Below are 11,254 nucleotides of genomic sequence, written 5' to 3'. Positions count from 1 at the left end.
ACATCGCTGACATATTTTCCTAACATTTTAGGAAATAAAGTTTGTACGGGTAGCAAGGAATTAGAGTCATTCAAGAAGATAGACGCTCGCAAGGTAAAGATGACTCAGTTTTAAATCATTAAAATATTATAAACAATATTTAAGTATGATTTATAAATTCAACCAAGGTTTATAAATTAAACGCTCGGGTATTTATTATCCAAGAAGCTTTCCAAATAAATTAAATATTTTATTATTATAAATAAAGGTTTTTAATTAAATTATTATTTCAAAAGTATATTAATATTTTATTATAAATTAAAGACTTCCTCTAAACTCAGATATATTTACAAAACAGGTACCAACTATTGGTCACACGCCTAGGCCCTAAGTCGGGGTGTGAAATTTGATCTCGTTATCTTTTGAAAAAAATTGATCTTACTGTGGAAACTATGATCTAAAGACTGAAAATTATGATTTGAAGAACATGAACAAGAAGTTGGAATCCCAGCTAGAACAAGCCCTACTTAAGCTTCAAACCCTGGTGTCTAAGGTTGATAAGACCTCATATGCACCAAAACGGAGGGAATATTAATGCCCCAATAGATGGAAAAGATGATGCATTAAAACTGATTGGAGTAGTATATGTCAGTGGTGATGAGAGTGAAGTAGAGGAAAGGAAGGTTGATGAGAATGTGGTTGAGAAGGAGGATGCAGATGATGAGGATGAAAATGATAATGTGGTTGAGAATGTGTTTGAGGAGATGTTGATGATAATGTTGTCAATTTTGTGACTGATGCTAATGATGATGAGGAAAATGCTGAAATGGATCAAGAGAATCCTGATCTTGAAATTATTTATGGATAATTTTATGCAATTGAGTCTCTAATTGTTGAGGAAAGAGATGAGGAAATGGATGAGGAACTGGAGGATTTATTGAAGGAGATAGTTGAGTTTCCACCTATTGTAAACATGGAGGTTGGACCATCTAGACTGTTGTATGTGGAAGAGGAGAGGAGAAGGGAGAAAGGTAAGGCAGTGGCAGAGCATGAAGGCCAACTACAGCCTATTAAAAGAAGATTAGATGAGTTAAATGATCATCTATTATTTGTTGATGAGTCTGCTGATGAAGGAAAGAAGAAACATGACAACATCATAAATGAACGGATTCAAAGGGACACTTTGAACTACTTTCTATCACAGAAGGAGATTGATGAACAGATGGTTATTATGGAGCAAATTTAACTGAAGAAGAAGTTGAGTGAATAACAGGGGTAGAACAGGAGGTGATAAAGGTTTATTAAAATTGCAACAGACTGAAGAGGCTAACAGTGCTCTAGCCATTGTTATATACAAATTTCAATCTGAGATCCCTCAAAAAACTATACCAACTGTTGAACCCTCCACTGTAAATGCTGATAAACAGTTGGTGACAGATTATGATACTGAAAGGATTCAAGAGTAGATGATAAAGAAGGCCAATGATAAAATACCTGAAGATTTATTACCTAAGGAAACAAAGAGGAAAGTGAATGAGAAGAAGCAAGGTAATCAATAGAAGAAAACTGAACAACCATCTACAGAACCGATTAATTATATCCCCTTGCAAACTATAAAACCTGAGGAATATGAATACAATGAACCCCAAATAGGGGCATTGGAGGACATTTCTGATCAAGAAGATGATGAGGAAGGGAAAGGACTAAATGAATAGGAAGATGAAACTGTTTCACCTCAAATTCACTTGACTGATGTGCATGTTGAGAACATGATAGCCAGAATGGAAGATTTGAATAGAGAGGATCCAAGATTAATAAGCCTGATGGGCTATGGTTTTAGATTTGAAGAACTAATTGAACTATCTATAGAAAATCTGAACCTGTTATTTGAAAGAAAGAGGGATGAAGTGAGAAAGAACAAAGAAAACTGGTGAAACAATATATGTGTTATCTTAAGCTACACAACTTCTCCGAAGAACAAGTGAGAAAAATGAACTTTGAAGAACTAGAATACTTGTTCAAAGTTATGAAAGTGAAGGAAGCAGAAAAAGAGAAGAAAATACTTGAACAGGGAAGAATAGATGAACATAAAAGAAAAGATAGTGTGTTAAGAAAGTATGGGAGAAAAGTTGGATTTCTGGTTGAACATGGGATCAAATTTGAACATGCTGAGATCATGCCAAAGAAAGATGTTGAAAATATGTTCAGAAGAATATCCCAAAAATTAAAAAGATGAAGGAGAAGCTGCAGCTGAAGAATTGAGACAAAGAAGGTTAAAAGAATTGAAACGGGAGGAGGATGAGGAAGATAACGAGAGAAAAATAAAGGCTGACAGAGCTCGGGCATGGTTGGCTGAAGAGAAGAAGAAAGCCTTGTCCAAAGAAAAAGAAGTTCTCCTTGAGAGACTCATGGAAGCTAGGGGTGTAGGAGATGAAGTAAGTAAACTGACTGCAGCACAAAAGAAAGATCTTTATAAGTTAGAGTTGGCTAAGTATAGGAAGGAGTCTAAAGATTAATACAAAACTGAAGAACCAACTCAAACACCTTCCATGATACCTGAAGTGAAGAAAGAACCTTTTGAGGTTGAATTAACTAGAAAGTTGATGCCATGGGAAGATAAAGAGAAGATAGACACTCTAAGGCAGATTATGTTGAAAAAAGGAATGCCAGCTGGTGTGTTTGACAATTTGTGTCAATCTCAGTTGAAAGACTTATTTTTTAAAGAGAAAGAATATTTTGATAAAGTTGAAGAAGAACAAAGAAGAATTATGTCCCTACAGACTGGGCCAAGAAGGCAGACTTTCAGATAATAAAGACATCAAATACCACCTTCTAATCTGGATCTACCAAGGTATCTGTATTTTTATTCTATGACCAAGACACTTAAAGTAATCATGACTAGTGGTGAGCTGAAAACAATTGTATCCAGGGATGACTTCCGAGACTTCAACAAAGAACAATTAAAAGAATTGGCAAGTCTTCATCTGTATGATTATCAGTAGAGGGAAAGGTTTACAGGTCAGCAGAAGACTGACCTATTAAGATACTTAAAAGAACAAGCCAGAAAGGGATTCCTCTGTTGAACAAGAAGAGAAAGCTAGAGTACTCAGAAGCTGAAAAGATCAAGAGGCAGAGAAGGATGAGTGAAATTAGACTGACTAAACAATCTTATGTGAAATCCAAGAAAGTCACAAATCCTTATGCTACAATGAAGGAGTGCATCAGTATGAGAAGAAATATGACCAGGCCAAATTCTGAAGTTCAAAGAAATAGAAGAATTTCTCATATACACTGTGAAAGGAAAATTCATTCTTTTATCTTGTGAAATTTTGGAGGTGTGGCTCTGGGAATTATTGAACATGACACTAACTTAGAATATCTCCATGCGGATGATCTTCATGATATAATGAGATGGAACCTTGCAGCTCAACATCCATTCCATAGGGAGATTTCTTTATTCCAACAAAAAGTTGTTTCTATAAGGCTTGACAGAAGAACTGAAGCAGCGAGCTCAAGGAGATGAGTACTTTTTTTTTTGTTTACGTTTATTTGATATGTAATATCCTTGAAATAGAATTTGAATATGTAATATTTCTTTAAGTAATGTAATATATTGATTTAAGAATTTGATGTGAATTTTTAGACAAGTGTATGTAACCTACTGGTGTTTTGGTGTATCTGAGTTTGTTCCAATCTAGGGGAGATTGTTGGGATCAAGAATTGATCAATGAAGATTGGAATCTTCTCAGCCTCCTACAGAAATGGCTAAGTGTGGAATTCGAGCAAACTTGGCACCTTGAACAAGCCTAGAACTTATTCAAGCAAGGTATCTTACTTACGAACAAGGTTATCTTAAGGAATTCTTGTAAGTGTTAGTTCGAGCAAACTACACTTCATCAAGAAAGGATGTTCTTCAGTCAAGCAAGCTTTTTTTCAGAGCAAACCCTTGATATAACCAAGCTTAAACCAAGTAATTTGGTGGGTCGAGCAAGGCTGAAATAAACAATGATCTCAAGCACACTTGTAGGAAGTTGATAGAATTATACTAAGGACTTCTACAAGTAAGGTTCAACCTCGAGAAAGTTACAATGTCACAAGCACACTTAGTATTGTTTGAATAAGTTTAAGACAAAAGGTCCAAGGGATCAAGAAGAACAGGATTGATCGTAGGATATTATTGAGCAAAGTTTGATATTATCATGAAGAATAATGTCTACTTGAAGAATATTTTCTTAGGAAAACATTCTAAGTAAAGCTTGCTCAGAGGAAATGTCCCAGCACACCTATGGTTTACAAGGTTTTCTCGACAAAGACAAAAGCATAATCGAAGACCTTTTACACTTGTAATATTTTGAATACGTTTGAATATGTTATGTACCAATCATTAGGGTTTTGAGAAGGTGTCAGGTGTGCCTATTTAAAAAAAGTTTAGGTCACATTTATGAGAGAGCGCAGTGTGAGTGATTTGACTGCTGATATAACTTTCTTAGCAAACATAATATTTCATACGGAAAGTAGCCTTTCACCTGGCATTCCACCTAGAAACCCTAGAAAGTTTCTTTGTATTCTGAGTTAATATAAATGGAAATCTTTTGAGTGACTTATGTGTTTTGTCATCTTTGTGTTCTTTGAGCAACATCATTGAGTATCATTGATTCCGCCTTTGATATTCTTTGGGTTTTCACATAAGCATTTTCGTAACCGTCTTGTCAACATTCAGTTGTTGGTTTCGAGGTTGATAAGTGAATAATCGATCCTGACATGGACTCATTTGTCATCGATCACATAACGAATGGATATTTTTACTAAGTGTTGGTGAAAAAGGTTTAATTTTAATATATTATGTTCGTCTTTACTAATGCAAGAGTTTGTCACAGATATGTCAGATGAACAGATTGTCGATGCACCTACTTAGGAAAACCCGGTAGTAAAAGAGGCACCGCATGTTCAAGATTCACCACAAGCTCAAGCTGCACCTTCCATTGCTGAATTAGCTTATGAAAAAAAAACACAACATTTGTGCATTTTTGCACGACGATTTTGTGGGACGAGACATCTTTGGGGACATAATTGCTTTCTTATGTCGCTCAAGAATATATTATGTTATCTCTGCTGATGTCCCGGTACATTTTTGCATTATCCGTCGCTTTTGGGATAGTGCTAAATATGTTGATGCCGAGAAACATATTGTAGTTGAAGGGCAAAATAAGAAGATAGTAATTGATGCTGATGTGATACGCAAGGTTCTACGGTTCACTGATACCGTAGCTCATCCTTGTGAGTTTGATAAAGCCTTTACCAGAGGATTATTTCAACGGTTGCACTACAAGAGCGAGCTTGATCAATCTCAATACAACAAGGCCTATTTATGCGAGAAATATAAGTACTTACTTCACATACTTATCCATTGCCTTGGTGGAAGGGAAGGAGGATTTGATGAATGCAGGATTATGTTATAGTCTGCTTTTGTTATGAACAAGCCGTTCAACTTTTTGGAGTTGATCTTCTATCACATAAAGGAGAAATGCTTGGTTCGTCATCGCAAGAACATATTTCTGATGTATCCTCCATTCTTGTAGCTAATTATAGATGACTCGGTTCCTGACTTGATACGTGATCCGACCTTGGTGAATGATGTGATGGTTTTAGATCACATGACGGAGGATACTATGAAAAGGATGAAGACGTATTGGAATCAAACTCCAGAGAACAGGCCATGGTTCAAGATATTGATAGGTCATTTGGCAAGACCTGATTATGTATGTGCATCTAATGATCGTTGGATTCACGACGATTATGATTCGGAACGTGAAGGTGGACCATGTGGGAAAATGATGGTGTTGATGGTGGTTATGGAGAAAACGGTGGAAATGATGATGGTACTAGGGTAGTTGAGGCAGCTCGTGTTGAGGCTGCTCAACATTATTCAAAGGGTAAAGCACCGATGAAGAACCAAAAAAAGATAAGGACCCATAGGGGTTATGGTGTGGAGATTTGTCCGTTCATACAAAGGTCGTCAGTTTCACAACAAGTACCGTTAGTTACTACTGTTTTTAGTACCATGGCTATTAATTTTACAACAACGGCATCTTCTGATCCTTGATTTGCATTAATTCCACAATTAGTGTTATCTCCGATGCCGTCATATACTGCTTCCACTATGAACTTTTCTTATATGGTGTTCAATCGTCCACAAGGTCCAATGCAGCTACCTCCTCCAACATGGTTTAATTTTCCAGTTCCTCAATAAATGGCCATGTTGTTAAAATTGATACACCTTCAGGAGAATTAAATGGCTGCCAAACAGTTTCAAGAACAGATACATTTGGATCAACGCAAGATGGTGAGCCACATCTCTATTGTCAAAAAGAGATTCGCGAGCTTCGGGCTCTTATTACTGCTTAGGTGGAGAAAATCAAAGAACAAGAGGACTTCATCCTTCAACTTACGTGTGAGACGACATGGTGAAGAAGTTGAAGGAAATTGACATTGACAAAGACCCTGGTGCTGGTACAAGTGGTAGTGATCAGCAACAAAAGACAAATACTTCTGGTATATCTGCTGGTGTTGTTACTGAAGGTGGAGATGAGAAGTTAGTGGGGTACTATGTGACACTACTAACGTGCAACCTGTTGACTCAATTATGGCCAATACGGTTCTTTTATGGACAATGAACGAGGTGTTGTCATGAGTAAGGTTAAGGCCAATGAGATCGAGGAAGGTGAATTTATTGATCAATCCTTAACCCGAGATCAGATTGTGTTACTTCTCGGTTTAAATGATGAAAAGTTGGATAAGTTAGAGGCTGAGGAGGATGTAGAGGTAATTGATGACGATGAGGTCAAACATTTCACACGAGTATCCCGTCTTGGGATACGTCGTTTAATTATGACGACGTGGAGATTAAAGTCGTGACAGCTAAGGAGTATCTTGATCTATACACGCATACTACTACAGATCCAGGTATTCCATCTTTACTACTGAGCATGTGAAAGAAGCTGAAGAGCGTTTGAGTTGAAGAAGAAAGATAAAGTTAAAGAATCTGGGTCGCTATCGAAAAAGCCAGGCTTTCAAGGTATGTTTGGACACAATGAGGCTAAATTTTTGTAGCTCATTGATGTTTTAAGGTATTCAGAGCAAGAGATTGATAGACAGGTCAAGGCTCGTGCGACTGCTCACCAAATGACGTCATTCAAAGCATCTAAGACTGTCAAAGGTGATATCGTCTTTTGGCTCTATGACTCGAAGCTTAAGGGATGCATCATAAAGTGGGAACATGGTGTGCAATATTATCAACACATTGCAAATGTTGTTACTTTACTGAGGTTGGACGTGAGTAACTCACAAATAGGTCGTTTATCCATCGTGTAAAAGCGAAATGGCAGATTGGTTCTATGATCATTTATTATTTATGGTACGTCACGGGTTCAAGTTTTTTAAACCACAGGTTCCTACGCGAAAGTGTTGGGTTTTAAAAAGATTATCAAAGTCATATAAATCCTTTTATATGAAAAACACAGCGGATTAATTAGTTTAAAATCTTGTTATAGAGATTAATATAAAACCTGTTTTATATGTAAAACCCATGCCCCGGATCCATATACGAATTTACATGCATACCAAAACCAACATCCATTGGGGTTTTATGTAATACAACCTTTCAAGAAGTAAGAAGATGAAGGAGATGACGGTTTGAACGGCTAGCCTTCAATGGAGAGGAGCGTAAAGCTTGTATAAGCTCCAAGCCTTCAACAAACACCTTGTATGCTAGGATTTTGTACTTAGAAAGCCTCCTTGTTGTTCTTGTTCTTCCTTGGCCAAAATTAGGAAAAGAGAAAGAGAGAGTTTGCTTCTTGTGTGTGTGAGAGAGAAAGTGAGTTGAATATTAACTCTTGAACCATCTAGATACATTTCATGTCAAAGGTAATAACAATAACATAAAGGCAAGAGAGAGAGGGGGAATGCCCCCCCCCCCCACCACTTTGGTGTTTTCCTACTCAAAATTCAAAATCTCATCGTTGGTTATTTTTTTGTTATAAGCCTTGTACATGTAACATTTTAATGTAACATAGCATAGTATGTAACATGCATTATGTGACATGTCTTTCATATTTGTTATTTAACCAACTTAAGTAAAACATGAAATGTCTTCTCTCATAATATAAATTATCCATATAATTTATATATTACACAAGTGAAAATATCTAGAAACGCATTTCTAAGTATTCTAAGTGTTGATATTAATTCATTAGATCATATCTTAAATAAATATCATGGGGTTTGTCTAGCTTGTTATTGGGTATGACACGACTTGGATCATAACGTACTAGCCACATCAACTCTAATATGTGTATTGGGCAGACGGATTCCTCTAATATGTGTATTGGGCAGACGGTTTACTACCCCAAATACGTATGACGAAGTGCTATTCAATAACATCATCTCCTTCAAGTCCCTTACTTGAAATGATGTAGGTGAATCTATCATTTATCCTGTTGCCATAGATGTCATGTTAAATCCAAAGACACAGAGTGATCATTCTTTGTTGATTTAACATAGCAGGCCTTAGACATCTCATTCTCAACGAATAAAAGGGACAAATCCCCTATTGACTACATACGTCTCTCAAAATCACCTCATACCATACCCAAGCTTAGCCTAATGTACCGTCATGTTTCATAGCAGTGAAGAACTAAGTCAAAGCGTAATATTTGGTGAATATCAAGACCCAATATGTATCTCAGGTCGGAGGATACTATGATTTTTGCCTTTACTCAGATTTACTTATGACCACAAATCACAAGGATTCCATGCAGTAACATTTGAGGGCGGGTCAGTCCAATATTTATATCCCATAAATATCTATGAACCTTGGCAGCAAACCCTTGCTCTGTATTCATACCTTATGAATATCCACCAATCCAAGTTCATAATAGTCTTACCTTCATACTTGTTCCCACAAGTATGAACAACTGCAGACATTTAGAATAACTAACTTATTCACGGATTTAAACATGCTAAAATGGAACATAACTCAAAAGTCATAATCATAAACCATAATCATATGAATGAGTCAAAATAACAATTATTCTGATATCCAAATACAAAATAGATCAAATCCAATCACTAGAATATCGAAGTCCTAAGGCGCAAGTATGACCCTCATGCTTCGGCCATTCAGGAGCTTCGAGAGTGGATCCGCAATGTTTTGATCAGTGTGAACTTTGCGAATACATATCTTTCCTTTTTCAACTTCATCCCTTATGTAGTTGAATCTCCGCTCAATGTGCCTTGTCTTTTGATGTGCATGAGGTTCCTTGATTTGAGCAATCGCACCCTCGTTGTCACAAAAGATCTCTAGAGGGTCCTGAATGGTATGGACTACCCCTAGATCAGCAATGAACTTTCTTATCCACGCAGCTTCTTGAGCTGCCAATGAGGCGGTGATGTATTCCGATTCAGTGGTGGACAATTCTACCACATCTTGTTTTGCGCTCTTCCAAGAGACAGCCCCACCATTCATAACGAAAACATATCCCGATTGTGATCGAGAATCATCTCGATCAATTTGGAAACCCGCATCCGTGTAACCCTCTACAACGAGTTCCTCCTCACCATGGCCATGTATTAGAAACATATCCTTAGTCCTTCTAAGGTATTTCAATATGCTCTTAACCTCCATCCAATGGCTACTTCCCGGATTTTGTTGGTTTCGACTTGTCATGCTCAAAGCACATGATACATCTGGCCTAGTGCATATCATGGCATACATGATGGATCCTATAGAAAAGCGTATGGGATTCCTTTCATTTTCTCTTGCTCATCCTTTGATATTGGACATTGAGTCGTACTCAATATCGTTCCTCTTTGAATAGGTATCAAACCTTTCTTAGAATTCTCCATCTTGAACCTTTTCAAGATTTTATCAATGTATGCACTTTGGTTTAAACCTATCAACCGCCTTGATCTATCCCTTTAGATCTTTATTCCCAAAATATAGGCGGCTTCACCAAGATCGTTGATGGAAAAACAAATCCCAAGCCAGGCTTTTACACCTTCCATGTTTGGAATGTCATTCCCAAACAAAAGTATGTCATCAACATACAATACTAGGAAAGTAATGATGCTCCCACTAGCTTTCTTATACACACAAGCCTCATCAGCGTTCTTGATGAATCCAAATTTCTTGACCTTTTCATCAAAACGGTGATTCCAACTTCTAGATGCTTGTTTCAATCCATAGAATGATTTCTTTAACTTGCATACTTTATTAGGATGTTGTGGATCGACAAAACCTTCGGGTTGAACCATAGAGACATCTTCTTCAATATGTCCATTTAGAAAAGCGGTTTTGACATCCATTTGACAAATCTCATAGTCATAATATGCGGCTATGGAAAATAATATCCTAATAGACTTTAGCATTGCCACGGGCGAAAAGGTCTCATCATAATCAACCCATTGAGTTTGAGTAAAACATTTTGCTACAAGTCTTGCTTTATAAGTATCCAAGTTTCCATGCATATCGGTTTTCCTTTTGAAAACCCACTTACTTCCAACCAGTTTGGAGTTAATAGGTAGTACAACCAAATCCCATACTTGGTTGTCGTGCATGGATTGAATCTCAACGTTCATAGCTTCAAGCCATTTATCACAATCGGATTGTGACATTGCATCATAGTAAGTGGTGGGTTCATTCGAATCTACCACATAGCATCCATCCATGAAAAATCCATATCTTTCGGGTGGACTACTAATTATAGCAGATTTTCGAACGTTTTGTGTGTCTTAATCAACCATTTGATCATTCTCAACAACCTCTTGTTGAGTGCTAGTATCAACCAAACGTGTATCGGCTTGTGGTTCTCGATCCTCCTCGAGTTCCACCGTTCTACTAGTTCCTTCCATAAGGAACTTAGTTTCCAAGAACTTGGCCTTTTGAACAATGAACACCTTTTGCTCGGTTGGGTTGTAGAAATAATATCCCATAGAGTCTTTGGGATATCCTACAAATATACACTTAGTGGATCGGCTTTCAAGTTTGCTTTGGGTGTTGTGCTTAACATAAGCCTCACAACCCTATACCTTTAAATATGATAATGATGGAACCCTTCCATGCCATATTTCAAAAGGTGTCTTGTCCACTTTCTTGGTTGGTGCGATATTTAGAATACGGGCTGCCGAGAGCAATACGAAACCTCAAAATGATAGAGGCAATGTGCTTCTAGCCATCATAGATCGAACCATATCCAATAGAGTTTGATTCCTCCTTTCG

This window comes from Bidens hawaiensis, unplaced genomic scaffold, assembly GCF_021521415.1.
Source record: "Bidens hawaiensis isolate Kalapana, Puna unplaced genomic scaffold, B.hawaiensis_p1.1 tig00022304_1, whole genome shotgun sequence".
Lineage (NCBI taxonomy): Eukaryota > Viridiplantae > Streptophyta > Magnoliopsida > Asterales > Asteraceae > Bidens > Bidens hawaiensis.
This window is presented reverse-complemented; position numbering follows the sequence as displayed.